Source organism: Callospermophilus lateralis, unplaced genomic scaffold (assembly GCF_048772815.1).
Source record: "Callospermophilus lateralis isolate mCalLat2 unplaced genomic scaffold, mCalLat2.hap1 Scaffold_341, whole genome shotgun sequence".
Taxonomy (NCBI): Eukaryota; Metazoa; Chordata; class Mammalia; order Rodentia; family Sciuridae; genus Callospermophilus; species Callospermophilus lateralis.
The window spans coordinates 606609-619813 of NW_027513930.1; the positions used below are offsets into that span (position 1 = coordinate 606609).

General features: G+C 38.9%; 1 pseudogene; it reads left to right on the forward strand.

The window, feature by feature from the left end:
- Positions 1–5182: 5182 nt before the first annotated feature.
- Positions 5183–13205, forward strand: part of LOC143640580 (contactin-3-like) — an 87358-nt pseudogene continuing 79335 nt past the window's right edge.

Sequence of the window (13205 nt, forward strand, 5' to 3'; positions counted from 1 at the left end):
TACTAATATTCACATAGCATTGTTAATAGAGAGCCCACTGGCCATGTTGTTTTGGCATAATGTGCTTATGATTTACTCAAGAGGTTGTGAAAGGTTCTGCAATGTCTAGCTCATTTGAGTATATAAAATTACCATTTTTATTACAGCTTTTTATTTATCATAGTACATAAAATGATTCTGAAAAACCTCCAAAGAATGCTGAAGTGATATATATTTTCCATTGCAGTATACAATTAACATTTATTGCAAATGCAGATTTTTATGATAAGTAAACTCTGATAGTATTATAACAGATACTTTTTACTTTATTCAGAATGCAATATATCACACAGTTCTCAACTGCTTTTAGAGTGAGGCCCTATATATTTTAACATTGTCATGCAGGCAATAAATGAAAAGTTAGTGCAGATCTAAGACATAAAAGTTATGTTTCATTCCATCTCAAAGAGAAAGTCTATAAACAAAGGTAGGTGCTACAAATTTCTGCAGACCTCTCATGACACAAAACCATATTAAATGCAGATTTGATTCTCTTCCATGAGTCTTTAAGGGTCTGAAGTTCTGTAAAAAAATAATCACTAATTCATTTGGTTTGAGCTGCTGTAGTTTGACATCTATCTGCCTCTGCCTCTTTTTGAATACTCCGATACTCCCTCCCTGCATTACATTGATCTTGCCTGCTTCTGCGTTGGCTTTCCCAATACAGGCTTCCTCCAGTTTTTTGTCTCTGCTCATTTGTTTTCCTTTGTAACTTTTATCTAGAGCATTTAGCGTGGTATGTTGCACATTATAAATTCCCAATTGTTATTAGCTGGTCTCATTTATGTTAGTTTCCTGTCATTACTGTAACCAATTACTGTAAACTTAGTCACTTATAAAAACTCACATTTATTGTGTTACAGTTTTGGATTACAGAGGTCCAACAGGGGTGAGTGGCCACTGACATCGAGGTGTCTCTCCTTTTGGAGATTCAGATCCTGATCTTTTCTGGCTTCCATAGGCCACTTTCAGTTTTTCACTCGTGGCTTTTCCCATTGTCTTCAATCACAGGTCACAACATTTGAGATGCCTCTCTGACTCCCTCGCCTACTTCTTTCTGTACATCCTTTCTTCTTTGGCCTTAAACACCCTGCCTTTCTCTTTAAGGACCCTTAGTATCACATTTGACGTTCCCATGAAGTCCAAGACAATCTTCCCATCTCAACCTCCTTATTTTAATTCCATTTGCAATGTCCCTCTTGCCGTGCCAGGTTACAGGTTCCCAGGTTTCAGGGATAGGATGTGGACTTCTGGGGCAGATACTGTGTTTGCCACACCAGCATTAGGCCCAAACTCTCTCTCAAACGTTTACCTCATTGTTCCCAGCACTCCAAGGACATTTACTTCTGCTTTCCTGCCTCCATCTCAGATTCGAATTTCAGCATGACCACTTCTAGCCCCAGTGCTCCTCTCCTCTTCCTGTTTCTGCTGTTTCTTCTCCTGATCTTTCCTGAAAATCACGTTAGTTTTTCATCATCCCAGCTGAGGATGTTTACTGCCTTGGTTTTCTGAGGCTGTTACAGAGGAAGACAGCTCTTATTCAGCAGCTCTTTCAAGTTATGTGGGAGGTTTGGGACCTCACCACAGAGGTGAGGGCCCCATAAATGGAGAATTGTTTTTTTCTTCCTGTGGTGGGGCATCCGGACAGGGTCAGTGGATGCTACTGTGGACTGGGATGCCCATGACCCTCCCTTGTCGGGAGGGCAGGGTCTATCTGTCAGTCAGCTCAGGCTGTGCATATTTGGAGAGCCTAGGGTGCGCACAGGGGATCAATTTGGTGAAAGTGAAGAGAGGAGGTGATCCCTAGGAAAGAAAGTCATTGCAGATGGACTTTTCCTGCAGATTAAAAGGGAGGGACATTCCAAATACAGAAGAGTCTGTGACTCATTTTCAGCAACCTTTATCTCCTCAGTTCCCTAAAAGCAGAAGTCATAATGCAGTTAAAGGATCAGACTTTAAGAAAAAAAAATAAGATACTGGAGAAGTACCTGTGAAGGGTGAGGGGGACAGCACAGAAACAGGCTGAGTTCACAGATACTGGGTTCCCATATCTGTGTACAAAGAAAGAGGAGGAAAACCTTACAGGAAGAAAGAGTGCTGCCCAGCTCTGATAACACCATGGCCATGGTGATGGGGGTGCTCAAGCCACAGCTGCCAGTTGGAGAAAGCTCTGCGCTACCCTGGGGGGTGTAGCCAACCCCCACAGGACTGCAGGCAAAGGCTGGGGTCAACTGTGTTCTATGTGGTGGGTTCTCCTAAAATGACACCTGAGTGGAACATCTCTGTCTGCCAGAGTCATTTCCTGGATTTTTTCCATATTTATGTATTCATGCACACTTAGGGAACAACTCAAAATGATTTTAATGTGATTTCTTCATTTTATTTTTCCTAACAACCATTCCTATGTCATATAGACAAAAATCATCATAATCTCTAGAATAATAGAACACTTTAACAACATTTAAATGTTACCAATATTAATTTTAGAATTAAAAGAAAGCCTATAAATATAGTCTTACATATATTGTTTTATGTTGAATATTTTCAGTTAAAATTACATTTGGGTTATTTGTTGCACAAAGCTATTGTCCCTGTATTCTCGTTGCTCTCTGATGTTCTCTTGTATGCATTTACCAGACTGTAGGTTTTTTGCTGCAGATTGTGAGTTCTCTCCATCATCTGTTCTCATTTTAACATAAATTAGTTTAATAAGTTGACTTCTTAATTCAAATGCCCAGTAAAAGTGTTGCATGTTGGGGAGCTGTAGAAGTTTCTGGCTGCCTCAGGAAAGAGAGAGGGCAGCCATATTGATTTCACATATAGAACACTTTGGAAAGAAGAGCAAAGTCCCTTGCCTCCCTTCAAGCGTGGTAAGTCTGTGGGCATTGGGGATGTTACATAGGTCTGGATACTGAGAGCAGCAGAAAGACCCCAGAGGGCTATAGATAACAATAGCTGCTAGTTTTAACAGTTACAGAATGAATTCAGCCTACTCTATCAGCATTATTTGTCTTTATAGTTCATTCAGTACTGTTGTAATGGTGGTTAAATAGGAATCATTTTAGGCATGAGAGTAACTGCTGGGTGGAGACTCGCAACACATTTTATTTTCATACAACTCAGTAGACAGCTTCATATTTCACAACCTAGCGCCTGACTCATTAGACCTTCATGAAACATGCTCTACTAACATGACTGAAAAATCAGTTCAACCTTAAAACTAGATTTCTGAGCGTTCCTTTCGCGGTTCATTGGCTGATCTTGGGAGACACTGAGCATTTGTGTTTGCCTTGGGAGTGGAAGTCAGTCATCAGGCTTCATTTCCAAGTTCTTGGCAAGCTTTCTCCATTTTGGCCTTACACATGCCCTAGGCTGTATCTGAAGTGCTTTTATTCCTTTTTTTTTGCTGAGAGTTCTCTTGTCCTTCCATGTTTGTTCTTTAGTCATGCAAGACTGTCACCTGTCACTCTGCTTCGACCTATTCTAGTTCTCCTCCAAATCACACACATTGGCCCAGTCTGATCTGTATGATGGTTTCCTGTACCTAACCCTACCACATTCAAAGATCTTTAACCATCAAAATGATACATTAAATGCCTTTGAACTTGTTACCTAGTAGTTATTTTTATTTGTACCTATTTTCCAAAAGTTCTTTCAGGAAAACATTACATTATTTAACCAGTACGGTAAGGTCAATACAACTGTAAAAAAAAAAAAAATTGAGCAGAGAAGTAGGAGTCCAGGAGCCACCCACAGCCACTGTGCTTCAATACCCACTGGCATCTGAACCATCTCAGCCATCTAGAACCAAGCAGCATGGTATTATTTAGCCCCTGTTATTGCAGAGAACAAGCGCTCTTCTGCATAAAGTTGTTTTCCATAGGCCCTGAAGTTCATGGACACACTCATAGCAGACTTTACTTGCATAGTCAGTAGCATGAATTCATTCTTAATTAACAAGTGTTGATCAAGGACTTATTAAATGCCTTTGGATGCTTCAAGAACTTGGAAATGAAGCCTGATGACTGACTTCCACTCCTAATTTGAGGAGAAAGAGGAACAGTGGGAGTAAAATTAGCATTACTTGTTTATCACATGATAGGAAGACAGATAAGTAAATAGATCATGACTTCTCTGGTGATAAATGCATTCCCTGAAAGATGCCTTGGGTTGCCCTATGTAGGGGCCCAACCGAGATAAGGACCTTTAAGGAAATCTTCCTTGAGGAGTTGATTCCTGATGTTGGAGAGAAATTTTTGCAGACTCTGTGGAAGTCAGCAGAATGCGGTTTGGTGTTTGTTAATCAGGTGTCTGTCACTGTGATCAAAATATCTGACAAGAACAACTTAGAGGAGAAAAAGTTAATTTTGACTCAAAGTTCTAGAGGCTGCTCTGATCCTGAGATTGGCAGAACTTGGTGGAGAGGTACTGCTCTTTTCATGGTAGCCAGGAAGCTGAGAGAAGGCAGGGGGAAGCTACTGCAAGAAGATATACTCTTCCACAACATACCCCCAGGGACTCACCTCCTCTAGCCCTGCCCTACCTGCCTAGTGACCACCCAGTCAGTCCATCAAAAGTAAGATGGATGGTTAAGATTGCAGCTCGGACAATCTAGTCACTTTACCTCTGAATATTTCTGCATTAAGTTAGGAGCTTTGGGAGGGCACTGCACATCCAAACAATAACAATGCTGAAAGTGAAGGAAACAAAAAGAGAGGCTTTGAGAGACTTTGAGCAGGGACTTGGCCCTGAAGGGACTCCTACTGAGTTTAAGCAATTATGCATTATTCCTAAGAAGATAGAAAGTTGTGCAAAGATTGATGTCAGAATTGCCTTGATTCTGTTGGTAATTTTGAAATAGCATAGAATGCACAGTACAAAAGTACAGGCTAAAAGGGAGGAAGACCCAGGCCAGAGGCTGTTAGGAGGCCTGTGGAGTATAAGTGGTGCTGAGAGCAATATCATGGCTCCCAGAGGGTGCTGATCAACTGTTTCCATCATAGCAGAGAAGGAATGCAGAATCATTTCATCTCTTTCTCTTCTAGAACCACAGCAAAACCACCCAGCATGCCTTTGAAGCGAAGGTGATTTTGTATATTTCAGGTCTACTGGGAGAAACTGACTTTAATCATGGAATTTATTTCTCTCTCCCCAACTTTTGTTAGAACTATCCTATGCTTGGATCTTCAATGAATATTCATCATTTGTTGAAGAAGATAGTCAGATAGTCAGAGATTTGTCTCTCAAGAGACAGGGCACCTCTACATTGCCAAGGTGGAGCCATCTGATGTGGGGAATTACACCTGCGTAGTGACAAATATGGTGACACATGCCAGAGTGCTGGGCTCCCCCACACCCCTGATGCTGCGCTCTGATGGTAGGAAATGTTTCGGTGTCCTCTGACTGCAAATAGGGTCCTGACTACAGGCAGAAGCGAGCTAGGAAAAGTGAGAAATATATCTGGAAAAATTATCACTCAGAGGGGCAAAGATTATTGATGAGTAGGTGACAGAATTAATTACATAAACCCTAGGTCCTTTACATAATCCTTACTCAGGACCTCCTCCATAGCTTTCATAGACCACTGCCAAATGGAACAGGGGTTCCTCATTTAAAGATCATGAAGAATTTCAAGATGGCAGCAGGGGAGCACTGAAGCAGGCCTGAGGACCCAGAGCTGGGACCCAGGTTTTGTTCCCATCAAGCCCAGGAAGTCACCTGCTCTGACTTGCCCGCTGGAGGTTCCTAAAGTGCTGAGTATTTTGTTAGAGATTAAAAGGCATCACTGAAAAACAAAATTAAAAATCTGCTTCATCAACACCTCCATGGCTGCTGTTTTAAGAGTCTGTGAAGCAGCAGTGGGAACAGATTTGCTGCCCCTTAGCTAGGGACCCATTTTAACTAAGTCACATCTAATAGGGCACAATGCCAGAACACACAGTATGGAAACACCTTCCAGGCCCTTAAAATTGAGTTTGACCTCTCCTGTTTATTAAGTCACCATTTCTTGACTCCAGGGAGCCATTTAATAAGTTTAAGGTTGGTGTCTATGCTACTGGGGTATCATGAAGTAAATTTTACACTATAATTTTGGTTCCTAAGGAAGTTTCAGTAAGTCTCAATGCATTCATTGTTTATTTCAGTTTGACTACAAATGTCCACATTGTGACAGAAGCCTCCCATTTTCTACAGTATAAAATGTACGGTGTTCCCTGTAGTGGGACAACTTGTAAATACTTATGAATCTGAGAATTCCAAGTTCTTAAGTGCTTATTAATGTTGCATGTTTGAGCCAGGTTAGCACCAGTGAGTAACTTAAATCACTGCAAAAAGTTAGTTCCCCATGGAGCAAAATAAAGTTTTATTTAAGAAAACAAGGCAATTTCAAAGGCAGGACTATCAACTTAATATTCTGCATTCACAGGTGTGATGGGTGAATAGGAGCCCAAAATTGAAGTTCAGTTTCCGGAAACTCTCCCGGCAGCTAAAGGTTCAACTGTGAAATTGGAATGTTTTGCCCTTGGAAAGTAAATTTTGTTATGTTCATTCTGTGTGCTCTACCACTGGGTTGCTGTAAGAGATTGGGGTGGATTGTGACAGGTTACCCTTTACTTCTAAAATTTACTTACATTTAGAAGGAAGGAAATAATGCAGGAAAAAATATGCATATATAGTATACATATATAATGTAATTTGAAATTTTCAAGATGATTTGGAGAAAATTACTATGGCTGTCTAATTTCATGAACTAAAATGGTGTTCTTTCTCATGTCCGTTTGTTGTATTATATATTTTAGGCTTTATTTTTTGTTTTTCCTGTAAATCATGAATTTAGTCAAGAAAACTGCAGTTTATTTTTGTTAAAATATCAACTTCAAGGGTTAAATCTTTTGGCCTCATGTGTGTAAGTGAAAACTGGAATGTTATACATTTGAAACCCACCACTTTGGATCTATCTTAACCAAAGCTTTCTTTTTTCAAGTCCAAAAGGCTTCCAGACAATAGCAAACCAATTGATGGTTTTCTTCTTAGCCCTGTACCCCAGATTAACTGGAGAAGAAGTGATGGGATGCCTTTCCCCAGCAAAATCAAATTGAGGAAGTTCAATGGTGTGCTTGAAATCCCTATCTTCCAGCAGGAAGATGCAGGCTCCTATGAATGCATCGCTGAGAATTCACGAGGAAAGAATGTGGCCAGAGGGCGTCTCACCTACTATGGTGAGCATCCCTGGCTTGGGCAAATTGGATTTGCAAATTGTGGGGAGATTGTAGCAGAATCTCCTTTTTTAACTTGTTCTGCATTTTATTCTTTCTTATTCTTCTCAGTGAGGATGGACATCTGTCATGGCAGGAAGGAATTAAAAAGAAATAAAAATATGCAATAGGTTGGATATTTATTTCCTTTGCATTTTAAAATAAATCATATGGTAATGAAGTATTTTATACTTTTTTAAGAATGACCTTTTATACCCTTAATACATTAGAGAGAGATCTCCTTTCTGTCTGCTCTCTTCTCTATGAAAGGAGGTTTTATACCTTTCTTTTTTGTCTTTTTCTAAGCAGAAAAAATTGCCTACTGGGAAGAATTACAATTACTGTATCAGAGAATCCAAATAAACTCAGAATCTTGTTGAGTTTATCAGTATTATTTGGTCCTGTACAATAAAGTATTTGTACTCTATTTGCTGCCTTTAATTTGTAATCACATTTATTTGATGTACTGCTCAATTTGGATAAGGAAAGAATAATAATGTTACCCTTATTTGGAGTCTCTTTGGAGGAAAATTAGATTGTCTTTTTCTTTTCAAAATTCATTTCCAATTTCCTTTTGTTTTAAAAAAATTCAAGCCCCTTGGTTTTGATGAAAATATGATTTGGAAAGTATAAATACATGGTTTTACAAATTGCATCTGTAAAATACATATAAATGTAAGCTCATTGAATACAAATTTGCAATTTAATCATTAGAGACATTGTAAAAACTAGTGTGCATTCACCAATTTTGTGAAAGGCAAATTGGATTATGGTCTATTTGTTTTGGAAACTGAGAACTGAAGCAGTGTGCAGTGTCCACCTGGTTAGCACACGGGGATGTTACAGGGACAAGCGGGGTACACAGACAGTTACTGAAATGGTAGGACTTCTCAGGTCCCCATCAAAAATCTGAAGTCTGTGAAAGCAAAAGCTCTGACAAGATCCATACTTGTTATGTTACCTTGAGCTTTTATGATCTGTCAGAGATGAAACACAGACCTGAACTAGTAGCGCAAGTCCTTCTGTCTTCTGATTGTCTCTTCTTTGACATAAGGAGTTGGGTATGGAGGGAAGCATCTTGGGTGTCCAGGTCTCAGTTGGTGGGACAATGTGGAAATGGTGGAAGTGGTGAGAAGATGAGCACTTAACTTACATGGCTGTACAGCTCAAAGCCCCCACAAAGGAACTCACCTTTGTTCCTACGTAGGCTAGTGTCTTTTTTTGCTCCCTCCCAGGAAAACAAGTGACCGTGGAGAGAGTGCACAGCAAAGTCCAGCTGTCTTCATGTTTCAGCAGTGTCTTTACCTCTCTGTAGCAGAATCCCTGCCTCAATCATAAAGCACTATATTTCTCAGATGATGGGAAACAGGAATTTGTTATCAGACTGTGGCTCAGTCTCTTATTTTTACTTTTCTTTCCTCATTTGTCCTTTTCCTTTTTCCACGAGTTGGCATCTGCTATAATCCAAAATGGCCACAAACAGTGAGGAGCAGACCAGGGGCAGGAGGGATGAGGTGTCTAGCCACCTGCTCCTCAGATCTCTTTGGCTGCATGTTTACCCATAAAACAATCACTGTAACGGAAACTGAATTAGACAATGTAAGATCCTCCTTCTGGAACACAGTGAAAGGTGAAGTTTCCTTGGGGTTTATGGGAAAGGTGAGCAGAGAGAGAATGAAAACATGAGGTTATTTTAGAAATAAGAAAAAGAAGAAAACAATTCACAATAGAAAACCAATATCATCTGCTGTACTTCATAAAGAAGGTAGACTCTTGCTTTAGTCTGTTTTATAGATAATATGATATGTACCTAAGAAATAAATCAGAAATTAAATACATAGAGTTTCACGGAAGTTTCCATTTTAGAAGACTAAGATTGTGCATTCAATAAATGCCATGTAGTTCTCTGTCTGTTCTAATATTTCATGTAAAACGTGGTCTGATAAAATATTTGGATCTCATGTGATGGATAAAGGAGGAAACTGTGATTAATGTGACAGTTATAATCCCAGGGTTGGCTTGGTCCAGCAAATGATCCTCCCATTTGGAGAAGAAGAATACTAATATATACATTGCTTGGAAATTTTTGCTGGCAACTCAAATCTCCGTCAAAATCTTACCCATGAGTTTATTTGAGATCTCATTCCATTTCAGCATGGTAATTCCTGAAAAAGGAAAACGTGTTGTAATATAAAGTGGAGAGCAGTGATTTTGGACTGAACTATACTTCATATTGGGCAAGTAGTTTTATATAAAACAGATAAAAAACAAAAACAAAACAACAAAAAATAAACAAGAAAAAACTTAGGGTGGTACATTTTTGGTAAAAGCTAAATAGCCTGAGTTTCATTTCAATTTCATTTACAAAAAAGCAATTTTATGAGATAGAAATGGAGAGACAAATCTTCCCATGGTCGCAATTAAATAGAAATAGATAAACTGTTCCTCCATATGGGGAATGCAAATACGACTCCACAGTTCACATTGCATGCATAATGCAACATGAAACCAGTAAGACATCTCACCTCCCAGTTTGGGATCTAGATTGCAAGCTGAGACTTGGCGGAATACACTGTGTATATTGAGTGGCTTCCATGGCAAGTGGCACATTGCTTTCATCTGTAAAAAGAATTTCCAAATACCTTGTAAAACATAAATGGAAATGATTAATCTACTCGATCCAACTGATTTGCATACATAATTTAAAGTTGCATCAGTTTCTTCTCTTTCCGGTAAAAATATCATATGATTCAAGTGAAACCAATTTATCCATCTTTTGCTGTTTCATTTTAATTCACTCAGAGGTTCCTGAGACGTTCACTGGTTTGTATTTAATTATGAGTTATTTGTAACTTGATGGAAATTGTTTTACTCAGTTATAGAAATTTCTTTCCTATGAAAATTAATATTTAGTTCCTAATGAAGACCAGCATTTTACCGTCAATCACTTATTAAGTTGTCATCACTTGTGATCTCATGATTCAGAAATACACTTGAAAAAAATCAACTTTGTGTACCTGCATTACTCTCTATTAATAGACACCTGAAGAATATCATACAGATCGCAGAGTTTGGAAAACTGAATTAGAAGCTTAATGAATTTGGCTTAGGGAATGAGAGATTGCAGCATCCATCTTCAAATTTTATACGTCCACTCAGTAGATACTTAGTGGATTAAATATGATTCTGTCTTCCTGGTCACTTTAATCTGTTACCTGGAGCCTAATATTCATTTATATTTACCTGGATAAGGCTTTTACTTTTTATTTGCTGTTTGCTTTACAGCAAAGCCTCATTTGGTTCAGCTCATAAAAGATGTGGAAATGGCTGTGGAGGAGAGTCTTTACTGGGAATGTCGGGCAAGTGGAAAGCCCAAGCCCTCCTACCGGTGGTTGAAGAATGGAGATGTCCTGGTGCTTGAGGTAAGACAGCCTGCCTGTCATTCTGCCCTCAGCCTGCTCTGTGTTACCTGAATGCTTTCTCTAGTTCCCACTACCAAAAGTGACTCGTGGTTTTCACTCTTTTTCTTTATATCTCAGGAGTGGAATGAATGGAGAATAATAACCCAGTCAAGTACCCAGTCTGCCAATGAGAAGATATTTGCAACTTTGCATATTTTCATTGGCTAAGGGTGATTTGTGGTTTCATGAACTTAGTCTATAAAATAATACACTATGCTTTTGGTATTGAAACCAGAGAAGGTATTCTTTTATCAAATATAGAAAGTTTTTCTGTTTTTCAACTTGTATGGCCTCTGAAGAATAATTGTATCTATTACTCGGTTGCCCTGTTACCTGAGCACTGATTTTCTGATTCACCTTCGCTCTCTAGCTATGTAATCTTGGCTCTTTTTTTTTTTTTTTTTTTTTTACTAAGCCAATTATGTTCCTTTGCATTTCTAGACATAATTATCCATACTTCTTTAAAAAACCCTGGTAAATATGTGTGTTTTCAAGAACACTTTTTATACAATAAATTTATAATTTTCCAACTCACACGGTTTTTAAAAACTGTAGTGAAAGTCTTTTCAGTTGATACAATGGAACACCCTTTAAAGTATGAAACTTTAACATGGGTTAAAAATAAAAGGACTTCCATATTTTACTTCTGGATTTACTATTTATTTTACTAATGTACTTTGGGGCTGTATGATGCTTATTCATATTTCCAGTGTGTCTCTCATCTTTCAAAGAAGGAAAAGGTTCAATTTCAGGTGAGCCCGCTTAATACACTGAGGAAAAGGTAGACATGTTTTGTCTGATTGAAATGGTAGTGAGTAGTGCTCATTTTTTCTTCTAAAATTTTGCTCATGCGCAAGACATTTTTGTTATTGTCTAGGAGAGAATACAGATAGAAAACAGTGCCCTTACAATATCAAACTTATATGTGACTGATTCTGGCATGTTCCAGTGTATCGCAGAAAACAAACATGGCCTCGTCTATTCCAGTGCTGAACTCAAGGTTGTCGGTAAGACCAATTTTCTCTGCTCTTCATTGTTCTTGAATCCTTCCTTCTTGCCAGAAACTGAAGTATGTGCTTTACATATTGGATTCCTGCATCTAGTAACACTTAGAGTGTCAAACATGATTATTCAGGGTTTCTAACCAAAGCATGCATTTGAATGATTTCTAAGGAAAAGTAGTGATGAGGGACAAAATTAGAAACCAAAAGTTGAAGTAAATCCACAGAAGGAAGAAAGTGTTGGCCTGACCCATCTCTGTCCAGCTCCAGGTTTGTGGTGAAGGAATGCTTCTTAACGCAAAAGTGATCTGGGCCTTTCCTGCTGATGGGCCATCAAAGCAAATACCAAAATTGAAATCAATACCATTTGATTGCAAAGGGGTTGCTTTTGTCTTTATTCTCGTCCAACACTGGACATACTGAAGCCTTAATTAGCCAAGGTTTCACTAACTGAATTATGAATTCTTTTCTTCTTGTTGCACCAGATGTAAGAGGAGAAATTATATGTTTTATCATGTTTAGGGCAATTTTCCCAAAGGACATTTACATTGCAAATGATGGAAAAATCAACATTTTATCCTGTTTTGGCATAGCATAAAATAGGCAAAGAAAGAAGAAAGGGAGGTAGAGGGAGGGAATTAAAGGGGGAGGAAGGAAGGAGTTCATCAGTCTATGCAATTTAAATGGAGACTGCAGATTTCAGCCTAACTTGATCTAGGGTGCAAATATCATCATGGGTATTAGGTTCCATGTGAAGTTTCCCAAGAAATTGAGTTTATTATCATAGTCAATCCATGGGGAAAAAAATGATGGCTTTCTTAATAGCTTAAGCTCAAGCCATAGCCCTGCGATCAGTGGCCTCAGGTAGCCTGATTTGAGTCATTATGCATCTATCTGCTTATCACTGACCAATCCTTATGGCCAGAGGGCAATAAGGCCCTGATTGGGTAGCTCATCGGCTTTCAACAGAACACAGTCTTGCTTCAAAGTGTATTTGGAAATGCCTGCAGATAGTATTGGTGGTTGTAAGTAGGGGGAGGGATGGGGCCCTTGTGTGATATTAGCATTTGGTGGATGGAGGACAGAGAGGCTGCCAGCACTTGTACAGTGCACAAGACTGCCTCTGCACAAATGGTTATCCAAGTGCTGTGCTCTGGTAGTCAGCAGAGGTAAGTCCTAACCTGTCTTCATGGGATGAGCTTTTAAAAGTTTTCTGTACTAAGTGATCTCCTTTAGTTCAGTGAGCTATTTTAAAGCCTTTACAGTCAACATTAAAAATTCCTACATAAAGTAATTGTTTCAAGATTTAGGGCCTGCCCCAAACACCATAGCACACATTTCTTTTTTAACAGTGAAACCCCATGAGTGGTGCACCATAAATCAAATAAATCTGGTGCCAACATCATGCCTGTCACCTTAAATCTAAACACGGCTGTACTGTCAACCTTTCA